The sequence below is a fragment of the Paralichthys olivaceus genome, chromosome 17 (genome assembly GCF_024713975.1).
Source record: "Paralichthys olivaceus isolate ysfri-2021 chromosome 17, ASM2471397v2, whole genome shotgun sequence".
NCBI classification, from domain to species: domain Eukaryota; kingdom Metazoa; phylum Chordata; class Actinopteri; order Pleuronectiformes; family Paralichthyidae; genus Paralichthys; species Paralichthys olivaceus.
The window spans coordinates 9,518,333-9,532,622 of record NC_091109.1 but is presented as its reverse complement, the minus strand read 5'-3'; the positions used below and the strand labels follow the sequence as shown (position 1 = coordinate 9,532,622).

At 39.4% G+C, this 14,290-nt stretch overlaps 1 protein-coding gene across 7 annotated transcripts in view; it reads left to right on the top strand.

Moving 5' to 3' along the window:
• The window catches only part of ntng1a (netrin g1a), a 249,908-nt gene that overhangs the window by 69,996 nt on the left and 165,622 nt on the right, over positions 1-14,290 (top strand). The window lies entirely within an intron of this gene.

The window sequence follows — 14,290 nt, the reverse complement described above, 5'->3', positions numbered from 1 at the left end:
AGTTATGGCCACTGTTGTTTGTGCCAGTAAAACCTAAGTGGGTTGTGATAATCTGCTGCACAGACAGCCTTTGTTCTCATGTCCCTGCCAGACGTACCACTCCCTTTTATTCAGGCCACAGATTTTAACTCCTCTCTTAAACCAGACAGACAGTTATATGCACGCTGTCTTGTGAATGTTTCCATCTGGTCACATCACAATGAAGGCCAAATTGATGAATTGCTGCAGTGATCCTTTTCTTTTTTAAATCTCTGCTGAGAAGCTCATACTTCTGGGTCACCTTGCTGTCCATTGCGTGTGTTGCTTGGTTACAAAGTTTGACCAGATGATCCATTTTTAAAATAATTGCTGGCTCTTTACTTCTAATGTGCCCTAGACTTCACTTGTGATGTGTGTGAATTGAGAAGGTGCAGAACAGTGGGTGTGATTCAGGACAGCAGGTTGTGAAATTAGTAAATACAAGAGCATTTCAGTGGCCAGTAAACTGTGAATTAGCAAAGTGATTTTTGGTTGCTCATTGTCTCAGGATAGTCCATCAAATGTGATAAAATCCTCCTTTCTTAAAAATAAACAAATGGGATGAGAAAAACGCATAAAAATCCACAGCACAAACTTGTTTTCCTCCCCTGTTTATCCATTGCCCGTCCTCTCCATGGTTTCTTTGTGACTGGCATGTGTCGTGATGTGAAGAAAAATGTCATTGGAGAGTCTGTTCTTCACCTCTCTGTTTACCAGCCTCCTGTCATTAGGACACTGCTCATGAAAGCAATGACGGATACGAAGGGGAGAAACTCTCTGAAATGGAAGATTGAGTTTTCCCTCCTCCCCCGTTACCCTTTTGTTTGCCTTCCATTCCTCAAAAGTCAGCGTAATATCCATCTGGCTCTCTCCCACCTCTGCTGCACCTCCTTCCATCTCACGGCTTAAAAGACAGAACAAGAAATGATTATCTTTGCCCAGAGATAATGGGCCACGACTCCAGTGTAAACTCATTTGGAAAGCAGATGCTCATACATCATATTTCACTCACCAGAATACAAAACTGATTATTCTGACACCAGCTCAACCATGAGTGGCAAACTTAGTTTGAGGACTTCCTACTTTGTTGATAAACCGACACACCAAAGCATTTCCCACTTCAAGTGCTGTGCAATCTCAGTGGATCTGTGAGGACAGGACATTACACATTACACTTCACCTTCCACAGAAGTATGGCTTTCTCAATTCAAAACGTCACATATAGCAGTGGCTGTTTCCGTACAGATTCCTATAACTGACATTTTTTAAAACCTGCCTCACAAAATAATCATTCAGTCTTTATGCACCCAGGTCAAACTGAAACTTAATAAATTGAAATGATTTAGACTTCGAGGAGCTTTTTACTGGGAAAATGGAACCTGATGTAATACTTTAAAGAAAATGTGTTTTTAATACTAGATGTAGACTAACTATAGTACATCCATGCTTAAAGAGGTACTGTTATCCCCACTTACAATGATGGATATGTGTAGCCTGATTGTAGCATCAAAGATATTGGGTGAAAATTACTGTCTCATGCCCAGTGTGAGCTGCAGTTTGCTTTGGAATTTAAAATCTCAAAATTAATTAAACAGAGCTGGTACAGTTCATCCTTAGAGATTAGAAATGAGGCAATTTAAAACAAAGTTTCCCGATTTGCACATTCAATTATTTAATACTTTATTTTCATCATAAGCTCCACAGGTGCACATATTTAAAGTTATATTTTTTTCAAACAAATTAAATGTTCCGTTTACCAGATATGAGCATTTGAATAAAACAGAATCCTGGAGGTAATGATCTGATTATCTCTACTACTATCTGACTATGTTTGGTGTCCCAGGGGAAGATTAAACAAACAAATGTGATCTCCTTTCCTTCTTTAATTGCAAATCATATTTGCTGTCAGTGGCATGACAGACATTTTTTTTTACAAACTCTGCAATCTATACTATTGGATGAGAGTGTTGGAAGAATGATTGGATGTAGATAACTGGGCAGTTTCAGGGGGGTGTATGCACATACATGCACAAAGTTGTGTGAGTAGGCTAGCTTATGCAGGTGTAACACCTTGGATCATGACCTTGGTTACATTGCATGTTGATTCTATCACTAGCAGCCTCTTAAGGATTTTTTATTCCTCTGAAGTTTTGTAATTATTGTGTGATTTTGGCATATTTATCCATATAAATCACTTAATCTTAATTATCATTGCTTATGTTATTTAACGTTACTTGGTTCCTGTGACTAAGGAGAAGGTTGCTGGCTTACTAAGGGAGGATCTGTGGGGGGAGGTGGACTGCTATTAATACAAAGAAAAGGATGAATATGTAACACGATAATCCTGGACCACCATATGTGCAGATTATTGAATAGGTTTTTGGTTATTAAAAAACAGACACAGATACCACTGCCACTGAATAAATGAAATGTATTGTTTTTTTTAAAATGTTTTTATTGTTTAATATATGCAAAAAATAACCACACAAAAAACAGGAAAATTAAACAGGCATATATATAATATATATATAATATATATAATATATATGCACCGATATTATTAGCTTAAATGTAGAGCATTTCTGTACATTGGAAGGTTTTATAATAGTATCCATGTTTTCATAAGTCTTAACTCAGTGGTCATGGGTATTTTCATGGATATTATCCCCCTGTGAACTTTTGGCCAGAGAATCCTCTCAGTGCTGAGTATCTCTTGTCATTGACAGTGAAGACACAGTGGATGTTGGAGCGATGCCTGCTTGCTTGCTGTAAAGGCAGCTGTGAAGGCTTGTTTGAACTGGGGCTGTCTGTTGTGTCATTCAGACCAAGTTGATGAGCAGCATGGTTTACTTGAGAAGTTACAGGATTCAGAGAGCTTCTCTGTCGCCTCTGACCACACCTAGCATCAGTGCTTGGTGTAACTGTGTGGGCAGATGCGTGGTGTCCTCTGTTGCACAACCAACGGTGACGTCATGATGTGCTCATGTAACCTCTACATCAATGCAGAAAGATGAGAGGTAAAAGCAGTGGAAGACAGAAAAGTGAGATGCTCAGCTGCTGTTAAGTTGATGTTGTCTCTGAGTCCTCCGCCATCGAGGTAGTTTGTCTGATACACCCAGCAGCGTCTCCTTTAAAACAGTCTTTGCCTGGCAATTGACAAAATGACATGATTTTATGACAGTATCACAATTGATGAGGGAACACAATACAGAAAGCTCAGTCAGGAGAGACTATTAGAAAATAACAATGACTTGCACAGTGGAATAGACGATGGTGCCTACAACCTATGAATTGGGTGCTTTGGATCCAGTATACCGATTCGAGGGGGTGGTGAAAAGAGAGAATGAGCTGTTTTGAGCCTTGAGCCTGAATGTGATGTAGGACAAGACTGACTGAACTTTTAGCTTAGCTTCATTAATAAAGTGCACAAAATATAAAAAGTTGTCTCTTTTTTAGCTTATAAAAATGTGCATTTAACAAGACAAATCATATTAACTGTAGCTGTCACTCATTTGTGGTGTCATTTATTTACACTACAGGATTCTAAGTTATAGCTTAAGGCTGTTTAGTGAGACACTTACTCTAACAGGCATTCATCAACTGTATGTTTGAAATGTCGACACGCTGCGCTACTACACTGGAGCAAATCTGTCATGGATCAAAAGTAATATCTTCAGAAAGCCTAAAACTGACTTAATGAAGCATTTAAAAAATGTAAACTCAAACACCTAATGCAAAGAATGCATGGAGTCTGTTGACTTCTTTAGACAAATATGCGTGGAAATGTGTTTTGATATGAATTTATTTCCACTGCAGCTCATGGGCATGTAAAGTTATAGCGTGAATACTGTCACATTGCGGCTGCAAGGGCTTTGCTAAGAGCTTTGTCCTCAGACTGAGAGCACTCTTATCCTGGGGAAATATGCATCCACAGAGGGACTTATTCAAAAAAGGCCAAACACGGAAGGTCATATACGTGTCGGCAAATCCAGCGGTATTATCAAATGCAGAAGAGTGGTGTTTGTGGAGGCTGTAGGGTACACACATTCAGTACATGACATCTTAACACAATGCACCAAGACCATATATAAAGGATCATGGCTTTGGTCCACATCGCTTTAACAGTGTCCAACTCAAGAGAAAAGAGGTCCAGCTACATTTTGATGCAAATGATTGATTTCTAAACAGAACAAAACCTCAAACTTGTTAAAGATGGGAATTTATTCTGTGGTACAGCTAATGCATGATTGAACAACAGAGAAATGAGAAGCATTTCACACGTTTCAACAGGACAAACCTTGTTTTAACTTCCCTTTGAAATTGAAATTGTCCTCAAGTTTCAAATTTCAGTAAGTATCAACAGTTATTACACTGCAGCTATATTGTATTATTTTAGTTCTACTTTTGAATAAAATAATTAAATCTTGTGATTGTGCATTTTTTTATGGCAGCGGCTGACAGACATTTGAGAGTTGGTTTTCAGGGACAAGCACTGTTTTGTAGTCTGCTACTGACTGGAGCACATCACAGCCTTGTATAACCTCTGTATATTGACACAGAGTTTTTGTTGACAAGTACATATAGGTCCTTATTCTTCTGGTACTACGACAGTTCGTCTTTGTGCCAAGCGCTGCTCCCATGGTGCATAGGAGGAAGGAGAAGCACAAACAAGTGAGAGGTTAATTCAGATGAGGCAGTGCAAAGAGAGTTGTTTGTATTTCTCCCACTTAGAAGTTGAGCTGAGAATAGACACTTTGACCACACAAAAATGACAAGAGCTCTTGAAAATTAGCATTTAAAATTGAAATAGATAAACACTATCTTAAGTTTTTTATGTTCTTCTCTTTTGTTCACTACATTTCAAATTTAAAAAAACACACCTTAACATCTCCACAGCTGAACAGCTTTAAAGGGATAGCTCACCAAAAAACTTTAATTCCCCCATTATCTACTCACCACTATGCTGATGGAGGTGGGTGAAGTGTTTAAGTTCACAAAACACTTCTGGAGTCTCAGGGGTAAACAGCGTTGCAACCAAACCCAATACAATTTATTTCAGGTGTTTTTTCTGTTGTTTTATTACGTCTGAAGAAGAAGTGGTCCTGATTGGCTTCAATTTTATTGGATTTGGCTGCAGCACTGTTTACCCCTGAGACTCCAAAAGTGTTTTGTGGACTCAAACACTTCACCCACCCCTCCATCGGCTCAGAGGTGAGTAGATAATGAGTGAATTTTCATTTTCGATGAACTATCCCTTTAACTCCTCCCTCTCTTTACCTCTCATTGTCTTTTTTATCATCTCACTCTCTTGAGTTGCAATGATTGGCTGAGTAGATTGATTGTGAGATGATTCACAACACATGTAACTGCTCTGTGAGTTTCCAGGGCCTTTAAACCAGTAAAGGATGTAAATTGCTTCAGTTTAAGTGGAAGTGTCAACATTGAACAGTCCTCACTGATTTATTTGTTAGAGGTGCAGATCTGGGGAGGAATCGTGGTCCTTCTGTAAGGGAAGCAACCATCTACTTTAATTACTGACTTTTTGGTCAGTCTGAGGAGGGAGCTGATCATAAATCACACCCTTTGCTGTAATTAATGTTTCCTCTATTTTTGTCAAATGCTTGTTTTGACTGTTGTTATCTTTCAAAAACTCAATAAAATATGAATTATTAAAAAAGTTATAAATTACAGCCTTGTTTATAGATACATTTGAGTCAACTTCCAATAGTGAAAGATGAAAATCACCCTAAATCAACACAGTGCAAGACAAACACTGTAAATACTGTAAATAGTGTCTGTTTTTCATTAAGCTTCACTGTAACTGAGACCAAACCTGGATAGGAAAAGTATCACGACCGATGTGAATGATTCATGGTAATTATTTAAGTCTGTGTGTCACTGCTTTAATTGTGCCGCGGTAATGTGCAGGAGTCACACTTCCTCTTTAGCATTCTAGTAATATTCGAATCATCATTATCATGATGTTTCTGAGTTGCCACTTTCTTCCCAAGATACATATCCTCACTAATTGTAATGTCTTCCAGGATGACAGCACTTTTATCTGCAAGGCAAAGGTGCAGTGAACTGAACAGCATAATAATGATGTTGAGAATATACCAATTTATTCTCTGTAACCAGGCATCCAGCATTCAGGGAGGTTCTTCAGTGGGGTTTATAGACTCAATATATATAATATTAATGACATCCAAGGTTTTACTGACAGTGTCCTACAGATAAACTGACCTGCTTCCATGTTTTAGTGTGATAAGGTGTAAACGGTGCAAAAAACTGTCTTCTTGTTTTATAAATGACATACAAACCGTTTTCCTGGTGCTGGTGAAGATAATTTCTACATACTGTAACACACATTTGTCTTTAGAACACACACCTCTGCTGCACCAGACTGTGTCAGGAGAGGTTACAACAAGCTAATAAGGTTTTAATAGTTTTTAAAAACACAGTGTTAAAGAACATCACCAGACAGACGAGTACTCAAGTCATTTTTTTGTGTAATCTCCAAAATATGAAACTAAATTATTGTGGTTCTTTCGCGGATGTGTGCATTCAGGTAATTTAATGAAGTGGTCAGTGTGCCAGGCTGACTGGCAACAATAGTACTTCATCCCTTTAAAGATAAAGTTTAGAGGGTGTTGTCCAGGTCTCAGTTCAGACGTCCTTGTCTCTGTCTGCGTGGTATTAAGGGGAATCATGTGCTCTTTGCTGCCTTTGTAGTCACCGCCTAATTTCTCCTTAACTCCCCGTCCTCCAGAGGGATTCCATTAACTATTTCATTTCATCTACTGGGACGCCATGGTGTGGACATTTTCACACTAGGTTATAAACTTGTGACAACACCAGTGTTATTGATTACACTGGACATTTAACAAAAAAAGTACTGTGTAGACACAGTGTCTGTAAAAGATTTACTGAGTGAGATCCGTAATGTTAGATGTGACTGTGAGCATCTTCCCTCTTCTAATGCACATGACGTTGTGTGCAGTGTTTGATTAGTCAGACTGTGATGGTCCACTTCTCATAATAATATGAAAGCTCTTTAAGGAGTTTTGTGCTGTTGCTTTATTGTAAAGTGACCAACTCTGTCTCTCTCTCTAAAACAAACTGACCTGTCTGACAGTGAACCCTGAAAACATCCAACGTTTAATTATCCTCTAACACCAAATTCTCATTATCCTTGACAGTCAACTCTCCCTTCATCATATGATAAGACTCCGATACACTGTGATGTGACTCTGCTGTAGAGTGACTACCAGAGGGGGCTGGCCTGTATCAGACAGAAAAGTCAAAACAACTATTTTAACTGATTAGCTCACTACTCTACTTTGTAACTACATCGTCACACTGCACAGGCTGCATCCATACCAAACCAATCTCTGTCTACACAAGTGTTTGTAATCCCTGTCCATAATAACACACCTGAAATGCATATGGAAAGAAAACTCACAGAAATTGTTCTTTGACGATGTACACAAGAAGCATTTGGTTGTCAGTTGCCAAATTTTCACATATTGTAATAGCTAATCGAGAGTGAAAGACTTGGTAGAAAGCATAAATCATGATGAAAAGAAGTGAGTGGCCCACAGAGTTTTAAAGAGGATACTGTGAATATAGCTGCACTTCATCCAAACATTTGAAAAGCATCTATTTGCAACATGTCTTTGCATCATGGAAAAGCTCCGTCAGGTAAACTTTCAGAGCGTGTAGGTTAAGGGCCCAGGCAAGCAAATGCATATGTGTGTGTGTGTGTGTGTGGTCACGGCGGAGCTCTTTTGCCCCTACCGTCTTTTGCCAGAGGATTAACTCAGACACTGAATCACTTTGCCTGACACTGAGCGAGAACTGAATTTGAAGAAAAGACGACTGGATGATTGAAAGGACAGAGAGACTTGCAGAAAATTGGCGGTAAAATGATACAGAAGCCATTGAACTTGGTGTCCCTTGAAAGTGTTGTGAACCAGCTGGAAAGAAATGAATGTGATAGGTCGTACAAACACTGACAGATGGTCCGGCTATGAGATGATGGAATTGTTATTAGGAAAGGTAATATTCCCCACCAATCCCCCTATGATGGAGTCCACGAGGGAATAATTTAAGTGATAGTCACTTATCTAATCTGTACTATATATTTTTCATGCATGGCTAACAGCTGTTAAGCAGAGCAGGGCTTACTGCGGGACAGCCCAGTCACAACAGTTTCCTCTCCTGATGTTTAGAATAGGCTCTGCACTTTCTAACTTTAACTGCAACCCCAAGGTCGCACACCAAGGACCTCTCTTGTCAGTCTCACTGTTGGAAGGGTAGAAAAAATAATTGTGGATTGAGAGTTGTTATGAATAAGAAATGATAAATTCATGAAAGATTTAGCTCTGTCTATGCTGAGATTTTAGGTTCTGACTTTGTGTCGCTTGCAATGTACCGTGGCCTCAGTGATGACTTCAGGTTGGTGGCTGATTCACTGAGACCTTTTCTTTTTGCGCCGTAAGCAGATGTCGTGGCTCGTCAGTGGGCAAGCGAGACAAGCTGACGAAGTGAAGGTGTTTGTCTGACTCATAGCTGAAAGGAAGCCTTTGTCTTTGAAAGTACATTTCTCATACATGATGTATGACATCAGCATCCTCAGTTGGATGAAGACATGACTAAGCTCTGACATCATCCTTCTGGTCCTCAGGTCAGGGTTTCTGTCAATAATACTGATCATAGTTTAAAGTGTAAGATCAGTTAAAGATTCACACTCGAGTTTCAATACGCTGTATTTTTGGATTAACATCAAATGTCATTCTGGATTAAAATTCAGTTTTATTGGTGAAACAATTACCACTATAGATTTAATTATACTCTCAGATCAGTTCCAAAATGACAGTTTTTTTAATGACCTTGCTCAGCTAAGTTTTGGCAGCTACAGATCCCTAAATACTGAAGATATTCTGGAGGGAGGTAATGTTTAAGAACATTTGCTATCAATGTCAAGGAACGAGCCGAACTAGCTGCCAAACTATTTTTTTTTTTTTTTCAAAAGGAGAAAAACCTGTTTTTGACTGTAGTTGAGAAAGTTCTGTGTGTTCCCATACATCTGACTGATGATGGATGTGGCTTTTCATTCATGTTGAGTCATATTGTACAAAGTGTAAAATCTGGGATGACATTCTTACTTGGGCTAATTATCCAACACTAGTGCAAGTTCAAATTCCAGCTCACAGCAGGTCCAGTAATAGAAGCAGGTCCCAGTGTTCTTTTCTAGTGAAACACACACATTATAATTATTTATTTTATGGAGAGCTGATTTGACAAGTTAGATTCTGGGGAGGTAAACTAAAGTCTCCAGGATAACATTGTTGATAAGCACCACAATGCACCAGGCTTCCGGCAGGAACGTTGCTACAGGGTAAAGGGAAACCATGCATGTTGACATAGTCGGCTGCATTCTGTGTTTACTTTCCATCAGACTCTAAAAAAAGGGTATGAAGCAGGAGGATCACACTGACCCACACTCAGTTCGTGCCTGCCCTCATTTCTACAGTTGAGCTAAGTTAGCACGCACGTATGATAATGAAAATATGCCTTGTGGAAATAAACTGAAATCATCCTTTGAATCAATTATCAAAACTGTTTTGGTTTATAATTTTCCAGCTATTACAAATTCATATTTCTTGTACTAATATGATAGAAATAGAGACACACTTTCTGACAGATAACTAATGATGAGATTAATAATTTGCTACATTCAGTTTAGTTAAAGGCTTCCAGAAGTTTATGTAAATCCATCAGATGTACATTACTGTTACAGATCAGATTTTCCTCTATTAAATGTATGAATTCTATTCATCCCAGCTGACATGACAGTGCATGTTGTAGGAATGACACTTGTTCAGTGAACCTAACAGTGCTGAGCATTCACCTTCTAAGCAGGTGTTTATTTTCTTTAATTCTAATCATGTGGAAATGAAGTGAACAGAATTGAATAAACAAAGCCTTGAGCCAAAGCGTGGATTCTATTTACAGTGGATAATTGGTATGGGTATGTCTAGACTCTAGCCTATTAGATACAGCTTAGCCGACCACGCCGCCGCTGATACCATTGCTCGTATTAATCTGAGCAAATAATGAAAAGGAGAATGAAAAATGCACCTGAGGCAAATCTTTGGATTTTCTCAGAGAATAATAAGCGAAAAACAAAGATGACAAGCACACTGCAGTGATGCATCAAGGAAGGCATGAGGGTCATGCGCTGAAATTCATCACATCTGTTAAAAGATAGATGGATCCCTCATCTTTCTCTCTCATCTCTGTCTCTGTTTGTGAGAAGGACATACAGAGCCTGGCATACTGTATATACACAAGAGTCTGTGTGCTCCTCCATAAGAGACGCTTTGTTATTGGACATCCATCTGTCCTATTTACACCCACTTCTGCCTATAATCTTCCCATATGGTCCCTATATCTTTTATTTGTACACAAAAAATTAGATGAGTGCAGCAGTGCTGCAGACTCTCAAATGAATTACTCAGATACCCTCGAGCTGAGGTCCTGTGAAATCCTCATGAGTGTCTTTATTTTGGCAATAAACAGATAGTACAGTGAAAACCTGTCAACATCCAACCACCTCACTTCGTGTGTGGTTAAACATCTTCTAAGTGATGGTTTATAAAAGCCCCTCCTTCAAATAGTAAATTGTCTTATCATAGCCTTGCAACCGTGACGAGGCGTGGCTTTTTTTTTTCACTTCTTCTAAACGTCCACAGTAGAAGCTGGCGTGAAAGTCCAGTCGTCTTATAGAAAAGGGAAACGTGCTGCTGTCTTCAAACAGTGATACATATTCTGGCATTCTCTATTTGAAGACGTTCATAGTGTTGACCTTTGTTGTTCAACAGAAATCATTTTAACACAGCTGAGAGAGAAGTTGGCTCCTCTCTCCCCTCCATGTGAACAATCACCATAGGCATGGGCATTGTTGAGTTTTTAAATGTACCACTACTCTTACCTCCCACACTGCTTTTTTTAATAAATTGAGATCAGAATTAACATCATTTTATTTGTTTATCTTCTCTATTTAACTTACTATTCTGGAGTAGCGAACTGCATCAGCATTGTTTTGAACAAGTCATTGTGACAGAGGGTACTCAGGTTTCCTGCAGCCTCCAAAAGACTAAATCCAAACCTTTTTGTGAACCATTTCTGATTGAATATATGAAGGCAAGAAAGCAATCACCTCATTTGTTCTTTATTTTTAATCATAAGGGTTATATAATGCAGTTAAGTTCTTGTGTGGGCTGCTCACATTCATTAGATAAGAAAGATGACTTGTTGCATGTGTGGCAGAGAGATTTCTCCATTCTGGATTGGAAACCTAAACTGTATATAAAGAACCGTGAAAATGCATCATGGAAAATGTTTGAATCAGAAACCGAGTTGGTTTTGTGAAGAACTGCTAAACAAAGATTACGATTTTGATGACAGAGCCCCATGGAACCATCTCATGGAGTAATTAGCTAGCTGACATTGAGTCTCCCAGCAACAGACAAAATCAATGGTTACCACTGAGTAAAGAGAGGCTTGCTTTTTACACAGACCCCTTGTTCCAAAGATCATTATGAATCTAAGTGATCAATATGCCCCATTATTACTATGACCTGCATCGTATGCTGAGCTGGAAAGTCAAACAGGCGTAGCAGCAGTAAGCAACAATTACATATTCTGCTCGTGCCTTAATGTTCCACTGGCCTTGTGTTACTGACCTCTTGCATATTGTCCTCCTCCTGTGAACTGAGAACAGTTTTCTGTTCCCACTTTTTGTTTTTTTTCATCTCATGTCAAACACTCTCCAGCAGTTTCTCTGCTGAAGGTGAGAAGTGTGTGAAAGCTTGAAGGCTGTCACAGCCTCAGCCTGGACCTCCCTGAGGGCAAACCCCAGTGCAGGGTGACGAGGCTTCACTGCCATCACAGTGAGTGTGGGAGTCCGTTTATTGACCCTGCATATCTCACATGTTGGGTTTTCCCTTTTTTTTTTTTTAAAGGTGTGGCTTTAAGTCTCGCCTGCCAGCAGAAAGGCTGAGTAAACATTTGCCTGCAGGAGAGGTTTATAATGGATCAATTGTCTAAGAGCCATAATTAGCTGTAGATGGACTGATAGCATGAGGGTAAATGATCACAGTTAATCTATTTTATTTTTCTGTTTCTGATTTCCTAATTAGAACATTAAAACTACACAAATACACTGATAGTGCTTTTCAGTATGATATTGCAGAAGAACTTCTGCAAAACACCATCTATCACGATCTGGAAAAATATATGAAAAAAATGTTTATTTGACTCTTATGTCCTCTTCATTTAAATATTGAATTCTCCTCTAAAGCAGCATTTTCATGATAGCAGAGGAAGGACACTTCAGAACAGCACAGGCCTAATGGCTCTGAGGGTCCGGTAACATAAGCAGTCACTTGAAGGGGATGAGGAAGCTGTTTTTAATGATCCCCAGAGACGACTGGTATATTTACCATAATCGCCAGCCTGAGGGAGCATCAACTTCTAATCACCTCCATCTCCCCTCCCTGCTGCAGATAGAGATCAGTGCTCATTATAAACCTCATAAAGCACCCGGCTTTAAGATGATTGTCTCTCGCTCTCTACAGAGTGGCTTATACATACTGTAGGGAACAGCGCTTTGTGGCTTTGTGAGCTTAAATAATGTTTTTCACACAATTTGTTTCCGGAGACACGATGTGATGATAATGAAAAAAACATTCACATTAAATGTAAAAGAATAAGCAAAAGGCCTCTATCATGAGGATGCTGCATCATGTCGTTGGTGCATTGAACATTTTGAGTTTTACCACCAGGGGCAGTGTGTTTAAATTCTCCTAAGCCGTTTTCAGAGAATTAGCTACTGTCTTTACCAGCAGTTTGCTTTTCACACATGCACAACACAGCGGGGGGGTTCTCTGCACAGACACGTTCACAACAGCATCAAATCGTCCGCGTTATTCAGGCGAGAGGTGGAGCAGCCGGGTGCTGCGGACAGAGGCAGGAAGTGATGTATTAACTCAGCTGCTGAGATCATGTTTACATCACCCTGACACCGCTGTCGGCTGTTTTCACGACAAACTCTCTTGACATGTTAGTCTGTGTCTTCTACATATGGCACCGCTTTTTCACCAGGAGATTTTTGATCGGCCTCTTTATGTTCTCTTCATGCAGTGACTACACACCCGTCAAAACGGATGTCATAATGATTAATAACATACTTGCTTGAAAAGTGGATTTTAGTTTTTGGAGTTTGAGAGCTATTTCTAAAATGGTCATTTTTCCTTCTGCATTTCAACGTTTGCATTCAGGCCTTCACTTGGTGGCATGAGTCATCCATCATGAGTCTGGGGCGTCATTATGTCATTTCCATCTGCCTTACAACAGTGAACAAATCTCAGCCATTTCACTGTCTGCTCTGATGGACCTCTTGTACTTTTACTGCCTCACTTAAGTGCCCAATCAGTGGGACTCCACTTTACATAATTTCATATCTTTGTAGTTACTGTATCACACTTGTGTCATTAATTTCATCTTGACCTCTTGTTATGCACATACACTATTATCTAGATACGTTAGTAAACTGCTGTGTATCGTGTGCTCGGGGCATTTCATCATGTGACAGTTTTTTATGGGGATGAAGTGGAATATTACCAGGTCAGGGCCAGTCGTCACAACACGATGTGGCCAAATTAAGTATCTTCAGAGAATAGTAATTGGGTTATACTTAGGTTTGTACAATGAGGAGAACATATCACTTCCTGGGGGGAAAATTGTTGGTCCACCATATTGGCAGATCAAGTGAATTAATCCCTTCTTTATTCTTAATCCCTTTCCTTATCATAAGATTATGGAAATCCAGATCCCTCCCTCCTCTCAGATGCTAAATTGCACCCATGATATAACTCCTGGCTTAAAGAGAAAAAGAGAATGAAATAGAAAAAATTATGAAAACAACAACCCGCGCCTTCAGCTCTCACAGATCCTAGTTCAAGAGCTCTTTTGTTCTGAATTGTCCTTCAGTAATATGTGATTCCTCCACTTGAGCCTAGTCCACTGTGCCATGCATCATGTCAGGGGCCACTCAGGCTTTGGTATTCAGTCATTGACAATCTGCTTAAACAGAAGCAAATTGGGTAAAAAATGGCTTTCACATGATGCACTCTCACTCCTGTGTGCAGGGGAGAGGTAAGAGCAGGGTTATTTTCTCAGCAGAGGGTTCGCTCTGACACTACAC